Consider the following 17,578-nt stretch of genomic DNA (forward strand, 5'->3'; position numbering starts at 1 on the left):
ATGATTGAGCTTGAGGACATATTTTGATCCAAATGAAATCTGAGTTCAGAATCAGTCCCCAAATCATTTAGATCTCATTTTGACTAAGGATCACTTGCTGATAAAGCTTCAAAAAGGAGAGCCCATTGCTGTCAATAAATTCATTTTTAAACATGTGAGATTTGCAGATCTCACAAATGCTTTTTTCTAATTGCTTTCAAATCACCCAAAGAGTCTGGTCTGATTCTTGTCCCCATTTTCTTACTTTTCCTGTCATTAAGTGACAGAGGAGGGGTCAGGTCTTGAGGGGCAGATTAGAATTTCCTTTCCCTGCTTCCTTTTCCCTTCTTCTTTCAATGAAACATCAACCCTTAATTTAAAAAAGAAAACTTATTTACCTATATCACCAAACTTTGTTGAGTTATTTCTTGAGTGGTATTCTGGCATTTTCTAGGAGATTAAAGAATTTCAAATTTCTCCTGTTCTTCCCAGAGGAGTTAGAAATCTGAACTGCCTGCTCCTAGTCTCAATATCTTGAAGAAGTCTATGAGAGAAATCTCTCAAAAATCCGCTAAGATATTCTTTAAAATTACAAAATCTTTTAGGAGGTCTGCTTATGTCCTGTTAAAACCCAGAAATGGGATCTGGATTCTCTCAGGCTTTTTTTTTTTAACAGCATACAGAAGACTTGATTTCCCAATTGTTAGACACACACTTGACACTAAAAAGGTATCAAGGAACATTTTTTTGCAGCAGAGGTCAGAAGAATTGAACACTTTGGTCAAAGTTGGTCCACACTCTCTTTTCAGGAGGAGGAGGGAGCACTGGATACAGAAGCGAGATGAGCTATATACCATTACTCCAAGACAGATACTCTCACCAGGAGATGGATTGGTCCATCCTTCATTAGATCACCATTTTTTCTACATGCCCATTACATAACCCCCATCCCTTAGTTGGTTTCCCCCTCCCCAACATGGTCTAACATAGGACCCATGATCAGAAAATGGAGGGATAATTTTATATGGGGTGTGTCTACTCATGTGCATGAAGTTTGTTAAGCAAGAGCAGTGAAGAAAAACCTTCTCTAGGTAACTCTAGGTCATTTTTCTTGGCTATTTCAAGTTAGCTGCAGATATGGTTCCTTTATTAAAAACTTTGTAATTTTCGGAAGGCCACTGTCTGTCTTTTGATTGGTTCAGTCCTCCTTCAGTCTGCTGGCCTTCTTATAGTCTAATGTATTCTCCATGACTTCATCAATTGACAATAACTCACATTAGAACCTTAACTTTTGCTCTTTCTCACACAATGGACAACTACCTTCTGTTACGTTGTCTACAAAGTATTTTTTTTCCAAATTAAGTCAAAATTTACTCTCTTCCTTTTTCCTTACTATTCATTTTTCAGAATTTATAGAGAGTTAATACTCTGTAATTGACAAGTCAAGAGAATTATTTCTTAAATCCTCAACAATATTCTTTATACTAAAAGTTTTTACAATGGGAACACATTTTAGACTTAAATTGCTAAAATTCTCAATCAATTGTATTTAAGGTCAATCTAGAGAAACCTTTATCACTATAGAGAAACCAGATGCCATCTGGGGCCTGAATGTTAGTGGCCAGATATATTGGTCTACTCCAAAGGTACCAATACTTTAATTGCTTAAGATTTTTGACCCCTGTAACTGACCTTAAAACCCATGGTCTGACAGTTAAAAGAGCCATACCTGGGTCACAATGATTCCCCAGCTGTATCAGTTGTTGTTTTAGGCCCTATGTCACAGAACTTAATCGTTGCTTTTTTTCATCCCTGACTCAGTGGGGACTTCTCTCTTGTCCCACATGCAATGAGGAGTGATTCTCTGGGAGATCCTTTAGGCATCCTCTTTTTACTATGGTTGGATCTACATTATATGCATATACATGTGCATATATACACACAAACAAATATATGCACACATGTATGTATATTTGCACACACATTTATGTATATATCTGCCTATATAGGTACACACATGAACACACATATCATATATGTGTATATATACACACATACACCTATGTGTATAGTATATGTATGTATATACATATATGTATGTTGTTTATGTGTGTACACTTGTATACAGATGTGTGGATTATATATATGCATATATGCATGCATACACATATGCATACATATATTGGCATTTATGTGTGATATATGTATGTGCATACATGCATATACACACAAGCACATGCATGCATGTTTACACATGTATCTATATATGTATGTATGTGCATATACACACATATATACATATAGGCAATCACACATATAGACATACACACAAGTATTATACAACCATATATATGTGTATATGTACAAACATATATGCATGCAAACACACTTATATGCATATACATATTGTGATACCTATCCAAATAGAATATTTTGCTGTTTTTTTTTTCAGTATAATTAAGTGCCTCTGCTTGAATCTTTCCTTTATCCATCAAGAGTTTTTACAAGGAGTAATGTAGAGAAACAAAGAGTTTTATTAACTAGAACCAGTTTATGTATTTTTATTGTTCATTATTTTAATGTGATTAAAGATCTTTCCCACCTATTGATGGCCCTGTCCATTGAGGGAAGTTTGATTAGGGGTCTTGTTTTGTAAGAGGGTCTCAGGTACCTTTTATTTTTTCTACTGAGGCACTGGGTCAAAAGATTTTGATGCCCTCTGGCTCTAAAGAGTTATAAATACTCTGAGGTGAGATTTTACTTTGGGGCTTAGTTTTTGGCAAGAAGATTTGAGTTCCACATGAGGACTCTGGGAAGCAGCTAAGGAGCTCCCTGCCTTTGAAAAAGCAGACGTTGTGCTTCCCTCTCTGTTAACAAAGGTCAGAGAGTTGGTGTCCAATTGTCTGTTGAATTCAGGTAGAGGAAGCCATGTCTGTTGAACTTTTTATTTCTCTGTATTTTCTTTGAAATTCATTGTATTGACTCCCTAAACTAACTGAATGATATATGTACTTGGTTAACGAATTGATACATGTGCTTGATTAAAGTGATTGTTAACCCCTTTAAAGTTGTTTTTCTTTTACGAATGTACATCTAAGAACCTGTGATAGCAAGCTCCCTTGTGTTTGTTGGGGTGCTTACTGCTACACATATACACATATGTATATACATACACACATATGTATACACAAAAACACATATATACATACGTATACACACATATCTACATGCTCATATATACACACACATATATTATACATATCCATATATACACATACACACACATATATGTGCGTATATATATTATATATATTTCTTACACAGGTTTTAAAAATATAATTTCTAAGAATTCCCTTATTTAGGGTTTCAGGAGTTCCTCCCAAGGGTATAAAAGTTTCATCTGGAAAGTGGGTCATGGGCCAGATGCTCAAATTATGCTAGTGATTGTCATGAAGAGGGCTAAAGCAGTCAGACATTTTCGCCTTTCCTAAACAAATGAGTGGGCTGGGGCAAAAGTCAAGTTATTACCACATCCTCTCATCCTTGCTAATTGACCACAAGGTAGGAAGAGTCGCTTGGTATTTATTAATGGAAGCACATGCATAATTCCTTGAAACTTCACTGATATTACCTTCAGATATGACTTCTGTCTTTAACTTTCTTAAGATAAATTTAAAAGAATGAAGTTTTCAGACTCACTAGTATAATTTTTGCATACATTGCACAATTTAGGGAAGTCCCAATTATTTCTAATTAGTTTACAATGTTGAAGTTCTATAAATTGGAGGAAAAGATCCCCTTCTCTATTTCTTTTAATTTTGACCACAACCAAAAAACAGAAAGAGATTAATTGTTTACTCTTTACTCTTGCCCTTTCAGTGACGGAAAAAGGAAATGGAATCAACATGGCAGGATAGAGTCAGGGATGCACTTGATTTCTCTCCCAAACCCTTCTAAACACCTTTAAATAATGATGGAAGGAATTTTAGAGTGACAGAACCCAGAAAACATGGAAGAAGACATTCTAGCCCAGGACAATTTAGAAGGTTGGCAGGAAAGGTCTGCTGCACCAAGGTAAGAGAGAAGCAAAGTGTAGGTCTTGCCAGCACAAACTGGGCCCCAGAAAACCAGGAACAGGCTTCACCATTACTGAATTAGTGGCAGCAGTGACATTTTCAGGCATCTCAATTCAAAGATGATGAAGGGATTGGACAATTGATCAAAAGGAGATTTACAGTGTCCCTTTATTGGGACAATGGGCCAGACTCTATTCACTGGCTATACTTGGATTTGGGTCACAGTCCTGGGTCTTAGTCCCAATGTGGAGAGCCTGAGACTGCGGGGGAGCCAGGTTGAAAAGAGTGTCTGGAGTGGATCACAAACAAATTCACAGTAGAGGAGTGTAGTAAACACACATCTCCCTAGATCATACCTCCTTGGAAAAGTCAAACAGTTACAGGTCCTTAGAATTACCTCTGAAAATAGCTGCACAGAAAACCTAAAGCTTGGGATCATGCCCACTCCACTTGGGAAGTAGAGCCCCATTTCAACATAGAATTAAAAATCAAGAAATAGGCTGGAAAATGAGTAAACAACAGAACAAAATCTGACCAGAGAAAGCTACTATGGTGACAAGAAAGATAAAAACACACACTGAGAGTAGGACAGCAAAGTCAAAATTTCTGCGTCCAAAACCTTAAAGACGAAGCTGAATTTGTCTCAGGCCATGGAAGAGCTCAAAAAGAATTTTCAAAATCAAGTAAGAAAAATTGAGAAAAAAGTAGGAAGAGAAATGAAAGTGATGAAAGAAAATAATAAGAAAAGAGTACTTGGCTTGATAAAGAAGCTACAAAAGATACTGAAGAAAATATACTGAAGAGTAGGGAAATTTCTAGTTCTGGGAGCCATGATGACAGAGTGATTGGTAGTTGTTATCTCCCTCCCTTTGTTGACCTTGAAGAGCCCAGAGAATATCTCCCTGAGAAAAACTCTGGAACAGTGGGAGCAGCTGAAGGGATAAACACACTCTTAGCCCATGAGGCTAGGAAGATTGCTAAGCAGTGTCCCTCTTGTTGCGGATGAAGGGGACCAGTGCAGGAATAGAGCTGTCCCAGACAGCACCACCTCAACAAATTGAGAGAAAATCCTGAGCCCTGGGGAGGTGGGTGAAGTCAGCAACTGTCAATACCAAGACCCCAAGCTTGCCTGAACACCCTAGGAGAATCAGGAAGACACTAGTGAAGATGGGATCACCAATCATTGAGCTTTCCTATCCTCTAGCAAAGCAGAGGAGATCTCCTGAAACCAGATCACCCTCTCCACACTTAATGAGCTAGTTCCAGGGTAAATGCAGGGAAACCCAAAATGACCTCACCTCATCTCTGCTTTCCAACACCAGTCAACTCAGCATCAGGTAAGCTGCAGCATTTTAGCTTCTAGCTGAAAGAACTAGAGATCACAATGCACAATGCCTCAAATTTTAGGCACAAGACTTGTGGGACAGAGCCCTCTGTACGCCAGAGGCAGAGATCTACTTTAAAAGCCAGGAAAAGGGTGATTATCATGATTAAGGAGCAAAACAGAAAAGAAAAGACCTTAGAATCTTTCTATGGGGACAAGGACCAAAACAAATATAAAAGAGGTCAGCACTGAGACTGTACTGTCTTCTGAAACTTCAGAAGAAATATGAACTAGTCTGAAGCACAAAGAGTTTTCTCAGAAGAGCTCAGGAAGGATTTTAAAAGTCAAATTAGAGAAACAGAAGAAAAACTGACAAATGACTTTAAAAATATGAAAAAAGAAATCACAGAATTTAAAAGGACAGTCGGACAAATGGAAAAAGAAGTACAAAAACCTAACTGGAGAAAATAACTCCTTAAAAGGAACAACTGGACAGATTGAAAATGAGATGCAAAAGTTAACTGGAGAAAACAATTTGACAAAAATTAGAATCAGACATGTAGAAGCTAATAAGTTTATGAGACATCAAGAATCAGCAAAACAGAATCCAAAGAATGAAAAGATTGAGGAAAATGTGAAATATGTAAGTGGAAAAAGAACTGACCTGGAAAATAGATCCAAGAGAGAAATCTAAGGACTTTTCTACCAGAAAGCCATGATGAAAGAAAGAGCCTCGACAATATCATGCAAGAAATCATCAAGGATAATTTACCACAAGTCCTAGATCCAGAAGGCAAAATAGTCATTGAAAGAATCCACCGTTCACCTCCCGAAAGGGATACCAAACTAAAAACACCAAGAAATACTATTGCCAAATTCCAGAATTATCAAGTGAAGGAGAAAATACTGCCAGCAGCCTGAAAGAAAGAATTCAAATATCAAGGAGCTACAGTCAGGATCACACAGGACCTTGTAACTTCTACATTAAAAGATCGAATGAATTGGAATACGATATTCAATAAAGCAAAGCAGCTGTGATGACAACCAAGGATTAATTTCCCAGCAAAGTTGAGCATAATATTTCAGGTAAGGAGATGGACATTCAATGAAATAAGGGATTTCCAGGTTTTCCTGAAGAAAAGGCCAGAACTCAGTAGAAAATTCGATCTACAAACGCAGGTTTCTGGAGAGGCATAAGAAGGTAAACAGGAAACAAAACAAACTTGTTACTCAATATGTGCAAACTTTTTACATCCCTCTAAGGGAAAATGATATTTGCTAATTTTGAGAATTGTATATTTATTATGAAATGTAAAAGGCATATACATAGATAGAGGGTGTGGGTATAAATTAAATGATATGATGATAACAAATATGATTGAAGGGTGCAAAGGGATTGTAATGGGAGATGTGAAAAGGATGAGGCAGAAAAAAATTAAATTCTATCACAGGAAGAGGCACAAAAATATATTACAGTAGAGGGAAAAAGGGGAGGGAGATGAGCATTGTTTGAGAGGTACTCTCATCTGATTTGGTTCAAAGAAGGAACAAACTCAGTTAAGTATAGAAATACAACTAGCTCTATAGGCAGTAGGAGGGGAAGGGAAAAGAAAAGGGAGGGGAGGATAAATTGGAGGGAAGAAATAGTAAGAGAAAAGAGGATTAAAATGGAGAAGGGATTAAAGAAGGGAGGGAAACCTGAGGGAAACAGTGGTCAAAAATTAAAACTTTATTGTGGAGGGGAAGGGACAAGGGAGAACTAAAGGCATAAACGGGGGGAAAGGGGATGGAGAGAAAACAGATAGTAATCATAACTGTGAATATGAATAGGATGAACTCTATCATAAAACAGAGAGGGATAGCAGAATCGATTGAAAAACAAAATCTAACACTTTCTGGTTTACAAGAAACACATTTCAAACAGAGGCATACACACAGGGTAAAGGTGAAAGGTTGGAGCAAAGTATATTGTGCTTCAGGTGATGTAAAAAAAAGCAGGGGTAGCAATCTGAATCTCAGAAAAAGGAAAAGCCGAAATAGATCTAATCAAAAGAGATAAGGACAGAAATTATATCCTGCTAAAAGGTACCATAGACAACGAAGGAATTTCATTACTAAATATGTATGCTCCAAGTGGTATAGCATCCCAATACTTAGAGAAGAAGTTAAGGAAGTTACAGGAAGAAATAAACAGCAAAACTATACTAGTGGTGGATCTCAACCTCCCCCTCTCTGAACTTGATAAGTCTAACCTCAAAATAAAAAAGAAAGAAGTTCAGGAGTTGAATAAACACCTGGGAAAGGTAGATAAGATAGGTCTCTGGAGAAAATTGATTGGGCATAGAGAGGAATATACATTTTTCTCAGTGGTACATGGCACACATACAAAAATTGACCATGTAGTAGACCATAAAAACCTCACAATCCAGTGCAGAAAGGCAAACATAGTCCATGTATCCTTCTTAGATCATAATGCAATAAAAATTACATGCAATGAAACTCCATGGAAATATAAACCAAAAAATTAATTGGAAAGTAAACGATGTAACCCTAAAGAATGAGTGGGTTAAACAAGAAATTATAGCAACAATCAACAACTTCATTCAAGGGAATGACATAATGAGACAACCTACCAAATCTTATGGAATACTGCAAAAGCATTTTTAGGGGAAGTTTTATATCTTTGACAGCCTACATTAATAAAATAGAGAAAGAGGAGACGAATGAATTGGGCATGCAGCTGAAAAAGCTGGAAAAAGGACAAATTGAAAACCCCCAAGTAAATACCAAATTAGAAATACGGAATACCAAAGGAGAGATTTAAAAAATTGAAATAAAGAAAAATCTATTAAACTAGTAAATAATACTAAGAGTGGTTTCATGAAAAATTGATAAACTTTTGGTCAGTCTGATTTAGAAAAGAAAGAAGAAAACCAAATTGTCAATATTAAAAATGCAAAGGGTGAAATAACCTCCAATGAGGAAGAAATTAAAGCAATAAGAAGAATTACTTTGCCCAAATATGCTCATAAATTCAACATTCTAAATGAGATGAATGATCATTTTAAAAAATATAAATTGCCCACCTTAATGGAAGAGGAAGTGGAGGATTTACATAACCCCATCTCAGAAAAAAGAAAATGAACAAGCCATCAATGAACTCCCTAGGAAAAAATTTCCAGGGTCAGATGGTTTTACGAGTGAATTCTATCAAACATTTAAACAACAGTTAATTCCAATACTATATAGGTTATTTGGGCAAATGGCTGAAGAAGGAGTCCTACCAAATTCTTTTTATGATACAAACATTGTTCTGATGCCTAAATGCAGAAGAGCCAAAACAGAGAAAGAAAATTATAGACCAATTTTTCTAATGAATATAGATGCAAAAATTTAAATAAGATATTAGCAAAAAGAATACAGCAACTTATCACGAGAATAATACATTATGACCAGGTAGGATTTATACCAGTAATGCAAACGTAGTAAAATATTAGAAAAAACTATTAGCGTTATTGATCATATCAACAAGAAAATTAACAGAAACCACATGATAATCTCAATAGGTGCAGAAAAACTCTTTGACAAAATATAACATCTATTTCTTTTGAAAACACTGGAAAGCATAGGAAAAAGTGGAATTTCCCATAAAATAATAAGCAGTATCTACCTAAAACCATCAGGAAGCATAACATGCTATGGGGACAAGCTAGATGCATTTCCAATCAGATCAGGGGTTAAACAAGGATGTGCATTATCACCACTGTTGTTTAGTATGGTATTAGAAATGTTAGTTGTAGCAATAAGAGAAGAAAAACAAATTGAAGGTATTAGAATAGGCAAAGAAGAAAGTGAGTTATCACTCTCTGCAGATGATATACTTGGAGAACCTCAGAGAATCAAATGAAAAATAAAACTACTTGAAATAACAAACAACTTTGGCAATGTTGCAGGTTACAAAATAAACCCAGAGAAATCATCTGCATTTCTATATATTACTAACAAAGCACAAAAGTAAGGGATAGAAAGAGAAATTCCATGTAAAGCTACAGTGGACATCATAAAACATCTGGGAGTCTATCTGCCAAAACAAACCCTGGGATTATATGAACACAATTACAAAACACTTTTCTCACAAATAAAGTCAGACCTAAGTAAGTGGAAAAACATCAGTTGTTCCTGGATAGACCGAGTCATTATAATATAAATGACAATTCTACCTAAATTAATATGCTTATTCAGTGCCATATCAATCAAACTACCAGATAAGTGTTTTCTAGACCTAGAAAAAAGTAATATCAAAATTCGTCTGGAAGAACAAAGGATTCAGAATATCAAGTGAACTAATGAAAAGATATGCTAGGGAAGGTGGCCTAGCCCTACCAGATCTCAAATTGTACTATAAAGCAGCTATCATCAAAACCACTTGGTACTGGTTAAGATATGGAGGAGAAGATCAGTGGAATAGAATAGGTACTCAATACACAGTAGTCAATGAATATAGCAATCTACTCTTTGATAAACCTAAGGACTCCAGCTTCTGGGATAAGAACTCACGGTTTGACAAAAATTGCTGGGAAAACTGGCAACAGTTTGGTGCAAACTGGGCATAGACCAAAGTCTGACACAGTACACAGGAATATACTTCAAATAGATACATGATCTAGGTATCAAGATTCATACTATAAACAAATTTGTGGAGCAAAGAATAATGTATTTGTCAGATTTGTGGAGAATGGAGAAATTTGTGACCAAATAAGAGATTGAGAACATTATGAAGTGCAAAATGGATTATTTTGGTTACATTAAATTGAAAAGTTTTTGCACAAACAAACCCAATACAACCATGATTAGAAGGGAAACAGAAAACTGGGAAAGAATTTTTGCAACTAGTGTGTATGATAAAGGCCTCATTTCTAAAATATATACAGAACTGAGAAAAATATACAGGAATACAACTCATTCCCTGATTGATAAAAGGTCGAAGGATATGAATAGAGAGTTTTCAGAGGAAGAAATTAAAGCTATCTATAATCATATGAATAAATGCTCTAGATCACTTTTGATTAGAGAAATGTAAATCAAAACAACTCTAAGGTATCACATCACACCTATCAGATTGGCTAACATGACAAAACAGGAAGATGATAAATGTTGGAGAAGATGTGGGAGAGTTGGGACACTAATTCATCGTTTGTGGAGCTGTGAATAGATCCAACCATTCTGCAGAGCAATTTGGAACTATGCCCAGAGGGCTACAAAAATTGCTTCTGGAACTTAATCCCAAAGAGTTCACAGAAACAGGAAAGGGTCCCACATGTAGAAAAATACTTATAGTAGCTCTCTTCGTGGTTAGTTGTAGTAATAAGAGAAGAAAAAGAAATTGAAGGTATTAGAATAGGCAAAGAAGAAAGTAAGTTATCAAAAACTGGAAGTCAAGGGGATGCCCATCAGTTGGGTAATGACTGAACACATAGTGGTATGCGAATATAATGCAGTACTATTGTGCTATAATAAATGATGAACAGGTAGTCTTCAGAGAGGCTTGGAAAGATATATGAACTGATGCTGAGTGAAAAGAGCAGAACGAGGAGAACTTTGTACATAGCAACAATCACAGTCCACAAGGGATATTTCTGGTAGACTTAGTACTTCATGGAAATGCATGAACTTGAATAATTTCCAATGGACTCTTGAGGCAAAATGTCTTCCATATCCGGAGAAAGAACTATGGAATTGGATCGCAAAGAGAAACACACCATTTTCTCTTGAATTATTTTTTTTTATTTTGTGGTTTCTCCCATTCATTTTAATTCTCCTATGCAACATATTTAATAGTAAAGTATATGTGGAACCTGTATAAGATTGTATGCCATCTCAGGGATGGAGTGGGGAGGGAAGGGAGAATGAGGAGGATGGAGGGGAAAAAATCTAAGGTATATGGAAGTGATTGTCGAACACTGAAAATAAATAAAATAATTTAATTAAAAAATAAAAAAATGCTGACCACAGAAAAAGAAAAAGGCCATTTCCATGAGTAAAGAATCATCCACTGCCTGTTGCTGTACCTCTATCCACTACAAGTCTATCTGCTCAACCTTTCCCTGCGATTCACTCTTGAGATGTTCACATCACTTAATTAAATATTGACGATTATGGATGACAAGAACCGATCTATCAGTAGATCTCAAAGAAGCCCAGGTTTTCAGGTAAGTGAAAATTGATTAGAAATTTGATGAAATAAGCAGTAATAATGACTGTGGGAGGAAAGCATCTTAACTCCTTCAAAGAGCACTATTTCTAAGGTCATAAGAAATTTTGCAAAATATAATGTCTCAATTCCTTCTTCCTCTTGTCTGGGAACCCCATGTTATTAGTAGCTCTCTGGATTCCTGGCCTTAGATGTACACCTTTAAATTACATTTGAAGTTAAAGTGTCTTGCTGAGGTTCTTGGAGGACATTCTCCTTGCTCATTCCCTAATGTCAGTGCAGGGTACTCAGCTTTTTGATTGTTTGTTCCAATAATCAGCATTCCTTCTCAATTCAGAGCCTTTAAGCTTCCTGTTCATAGCAACATAGTCATACTGGATGACTTGGCACATTTTCTCCTTCTCAGCAAGTTTGCACACTCCAATCTCAGAAATCCTTTGACTATGAGGTATTATGGCTATTGGCATAGTGGGCACAAGCAAGGGTTTAAGTGTCACCATGCATCAACCTATATGTACTGGATGAAAAATGACAGATGAAAGATTCATTTCCTAAAATACATAAAGATACCTCCCTTATCCTTTCCAAATCCCTATCCCTCAACACTTTTATTTCTTTCTGAATTTGGAAGACTTCTATTTTCTTCTAGATATATATGTATTGTTCCCTTTTGAACCCATTCCCAATGAAGGTACATTCCTCTTCCACCATTTAATTTCTTTATTGTCAATTCATCCTCTCCCATTTCATTTGTTTAAAATAATTACTCCATTTAGTTGTTCCTAATAAGTTTTACTTTTTAAAGTTGTATCATGATCTTGTCTACCCCAATCATTCTTATGAACTGCCCAGTTATTGATAACAGTCTCAGGCATATGTTTTACATACATAAAGGTAAACCGTTTGTCCTTATTGAGTTCCTTGGAATTAATATTTTGTATGTATGTTATATTTCTCTTGACTCATGTCAAATCTTCTAATAAATTCAGTTTTTTTAAACGATATCCTGAAAGTCTGACAGTTCATCCAATGTTCACTTTTTTTTTCCATCCAGGATCATGCTTAGAATTGCTGGGTAGGATATTTTAAACTGAACCTCCAATTCCTTTGCTCTTTAGTATATAGTGTTCTAAGACATGTGGTCTATTAGTGCCATTGCTATTAAATATGGGATTCTTACTGTGGCGCCATTTTTATTTATTTTTTCTTATTGCTTGTATTATTTTATCCTTGAGCTTGAGGTTTCAGAATTTGACCATGATTTGGCCATGAGGTTTCCTCAAAGGATCTCTTTGAGGTGATAATTGGTGGAATTTTTCTATTTCTATTTCTCCCCTTGTCGACTGCTTCCGGGCAATTTTCTTTAATTATTTCTTGTATTATTGTATGAAGCTTCTGTTTTTTGAACGTGGCTTTCAGGAAGCCCAATTTTTCCTATATTTTCTCTTCTTGATCTCTGCTCCAGAGCAGTTGTTTTTCTTATGAGACGTTTCACATTCATTTCAATTTTTTCATTCTTTACATTTTTTTAATTATTTCTTGCATTCTTATAACTTCATTGGCTTCCCTTTTCCCAATTTTGATTTTCAAGGAGTTGTTTTCTTCCTTAAGATTCTGGATGTCCTTTCCTAGTTGGTTGTTGTTCTTTTCATAATCTCGTTTTCTTGGAGTGTTCTTTTTTTACAAATTGTTCTTCAATCTCGTTTGATTATTATAGTCTTGTTAAAGTTCTTCTATAAATTCTTTTTCAACAGGTGACTTTTTGATGTTACTCTGTGGGGGTAGAAGAGGCTTTCTTTGCTTCATTACCCTCCTCTGATGATGAACCTCAGTCTTCCCTATTCTCATAGTACCTCTCTATGGTTGATTTCTTCCTCCTTTGCCAGTGTATTTTTTTTTTAATTGTAGTAGCTTAATTTTCAAAATCACCTCTAGTCTTGCTTTATGGGGGATGATGCCTCTGGTTTTAAATCCTCCTTCCATTCTTCCCTATGTCATGGACCTGGAACCAAGACCTTAAGCCCCCTATAAGTGCCCACAACCAGCAGCATCCCTACCCCACTTCTTTGGCACTCACCCAGGAATGTGCAGGTTCCTTCTCACCTCCACTGTGCCCCACAGAACATCTGGGTTTGGCATTCTTTGTCAGAGGTTTCTTCTATCTTCCCAAGCTCAGATACTCAACACCTCTCATTGTCCCAAAAGTAAAAGTTCCTTTGACTTGGGTCTAGGTAGGCTCCCAAAACAATGACTTTAGTGGCTTGCCATTTGTTAAGTGAACCTAGGACCTAGCCTAAGAGTATTTACTCTTCACATAGACCAAATCTCATCCTGGGACTTTTCTTCAGGTATTTTCTGATTGTTCCGTTATGTTCTATATTCTGCCCCATTCTTATTTGTTTTTATTGTTCAGTATTTGCTCTGAGGTGCTATTTCATTTCTTTTGTGGGAGAAATTTTTGAGAGCTTGGAATTTTCCTATCTGCTACACCATCTTCCCTGAATTCTATGATTCAGATTTTCTCCATCACTTCTCTAAGTTTAGGCAATAAAAAAATTATCTATCTGTCTGTCTGTCTGTCTATCTGTCTGTCTGTCTGTCTATCTATCTATCTGTCTGTCTGTCTGTCTGTCTGTCTGTCTGTCTGTCTCTCCGTCTGTCTATATCTATTGCACAGACCCTGCACTCAATTTTTTTAGCCATTATCAGATTATTTTGATAATTACCACTTTATAATGCACTCTGAGATCTGATATGGCTAGTCCACCTTCCTTCACTTTTTTTTCATTCATTCCCTTGATATTCTTGACTTTTTGTTCTTCAAGATGAGTTTTGCAGTTTTTCTCTAGTTTTATAAAGTAATTTTTTGAAAGTTTGATTGGTATGGTACTGCATAAACATATTAATTTAGGGAACATTGTCATTTTTATTGTATTGGCTCAGCTTACCTATGAACAATGAATGCTTTTCTTGTTTTTCAGATCTGGCTTTATTTGTGTGAATAGTGTTTTGTGTTTGTATTCCTATAGTTCCTGAGTTTGTCATCGCAAGTAGACTCAGAAGTATTTCATATTTTGTACAGTTATTTTAAATGGAATTTCTCTTTCTATCTCTTTGTATTGGGCTTTGTTGGTAATATTTAGAAATGCTGATGATTTATGTAGTTTTATTTTGTATTTGCAGCTTTGCTAAAGTTGTTAATTATTTCAATTAGCATTTTTAGTTGATTTCCTATGATTTCTTAAGTGTAATATCATATCGACTGCAAAGAATGATAGTTTTGTTTCCTTATTGCTTATTCTAAAACCTTTAATTAATTTTCTTCTCTTATTGTTATAGCTAACACTTCTAGTTCAATATTAAACAATAGATGTGATAGTGGACATTCTTGCCTTACCCCTATGGCATTTGGAAGACTTCCAGTTTATCACCTTTCCAAATAATGCTTGTTAATGGTTTTAGATACTTTATCTTTTAATTTTATATTTATTTATTTTATTATCATTTTAAGGTGAACTGTACTCATTTCTATACTCCTGAGTACTTTTTTAAAGGAATGGGTATTGCATTTTGTCAAAATATATTATCTTTTGAAGTCATGATGTGACTTCTGTTGGTTTTGTTATTGATAACCAACCAAGGATGGGAGGAGATATTGGTTCACCAAGAAAGTAACCTTCTATAGTCTTATTTTTCCCCTTTTTGGGCATTTTCCCAACCAATTACTTGACTTTTGGATCCTTTGTCCAAAGTAGGATATACTCTAGGGACCTATAAGATGTCAGTTCCTCCAAGATGGCACAATCAAGTATGTGTTGGTCTGGGCGGAGGGAAGGATTTTTGTGCCCAGAATCTTAGCAGCCTTTTGTCTCCACAGGCACCTGACCTCCAGTTCCACCAAGTTAGCACTGGGGGGGTGGGCTTCAGTGAAGCTTCGGTAGCAGGGCCTCCATTCAGTGCGAGACAAAGACCAGTTGCCTCAGGGCGTCTACACAGGGCTGAGGTAAGATTCAGCTCTTCAGTGCCCCCAGGGGCGTTTACGATCCAGCTATGGTCTCAGGCTGCTGTAGAGGCTGCTCTGAGAACTCCTGCCTCCTGCCGATGTGAAGGCCCTTCTCCCTTCCTGGCCAGCTGAATAAACCCCGTCACTGACCTTTGGTTCCTGTGGGTTGAGGGATCTGTGGACCCTCTGTTCCTGGGACTGGGGATTCTGCGACTGGAGATTCTGCCCCGGAGGGCTGTTCACTAGCTGTGTGCAGGAGGCCAAGGCTGGGCTGGGCTCCAAGCTCTGAGCTCTGATCCGCATCTGGTGCAACTGATGGTTCCTGTGGGTCTTTTGGGTCACTCTGGGCTGGAAATCTTCTCCACTCTGTTGTTCTCCACTTCTACTGCTCCAAAATTTGCTGAGAGTCCTTCTCTACAGGTGTTTTATGGGCTGGTGGGGGCAGCCTCTGTATTAGTGTCTTTCTACTCTGCCATCTTTGCTCCTCCCCCCTTTCAAGGTTTCTTGATACCAGGTAATTCGTTTTCTTCTTTTTTTCTTTCAAATCACATTAACTAATGGTTTATCTATCTTATTGTTTATTTAATAAAAAATAGTTTCTAAATTTATTTATTAACTCAATATTGTTTTTAATTTTTCAGTCTTATTAATCTTTGCTTTGATTTTCAGGATTTCTAATTTGGTGCTCAACTGGGGATTTTTGATTTGATCTTTTTCCGGTTTTTTTATTTGCATTCCAAATTCATTGATTTGTTTTTTTTTCCACTTCGTTGATGTGAGAATTTTTAAAAAAGAAAATTTCTCCTAAGTACTGCTTTGGTTGCATCCTGTGAATTCTGGTATGCTGTCTCATTGTTGTAATTCTGTTTAATGATATTATTGATTATTTCTATGATTTGTTCTTTTACCTACTTACTTTTTATGATTAGATTATTTAGTTTCCAATTAATTTTTAATACAGATTGCCATCTTTTGAATAGAATTCTTATTGAATTATAATCCAAAAAGGATAATTTAGTATTTCTGCCTGTTTATACTTGATTTTGAGGTTTTTATTTTGGGAACTTTTCTGAAATTAATGGTGGATACTATCAAAGCCCATTTTGCCATCTGGTTCTGGGACATGAGGGTAGTTTTCCTTGATAGTTTCTTGATGCTGTCTTGGTCCTCCTTTTGATGATGGCTTTCAGGTAGTCGATGATGCTAATATTATCTCTCATGGATCTAATTTCCATGTCAGCTGTTTTTCCCATGAGGTATTTTACATTTTCTTCTATGCTTTCATTGTTTGGAATTTGTTTGATTGACTTTTTTTGTCTAATAGAGTCATTAGCTTCCACTTGAACAATTCTAACTTTCAAGGAACTGTTTCCCTGAATGAACTTTTGTAATTTCTTTTCCATTTCTCCAATTTTACTCTTTAAAGAGTTGCTTTCTCCATTGGAATTTGGTATCTACTTTTCTATGTGGCCATTTCTACTCTTCAAACAATTATTTTCTTTGTCCAAACTGCTGACTCTTTTTCATAATTCTCTTGTATCACTCTCATTTATTTTCCTATTTTTTCTTCTACTAGGCTTATATGATTTTAAGCTCCTTTTGGAGCTCTTCCATGAGTTCTTTCTGGGCTTGAGACCACTTCCCGTTTTACTTTGGGGTTTTGCCCATAGATGTTTGGATTTGTTCTCCTCTTCTGAGTTTGTGTCTTAGTCTTCCCTGCCACCACAATGGCTTTCTTATGGTTACATTATTTTTAATTGCTTTTTAAATCACTTTATTTGTCCTTTTTCCTTTCTTTTAAATATGATCTCTGGTTCTGGTGTGAAATGGGCATTATCTCAGGCTTCTTGTGCCAGGGGCTGCAGACCCTGGCTAATACTTTGTGTTGCATTGATGTTACTTTGAGGTTCATGGGGGACCTTCTGTTTAGTACTGTGCATGTGATTTAGGTGTTTGCCTGCTCCACTTCACTGGGGCTCAGGACC

The sequence above is a fragment of the Notamacropus eugenii genome, chromosome 4 (assembly GCF_028372415.1).
Source record: "Notamacropus eugenii isolate mMacEug1 chromosome 4, mMacEug1.pri_v2, whole genome shotgun sequence".
Classification (NCBI taxonomy): domain Eukaryota; kingdom Metazoa; phylum Chordata; class Mammalia; order Diprotodontia; family Macropodidae; genus Notamacropus; species Notamacropus eugenii.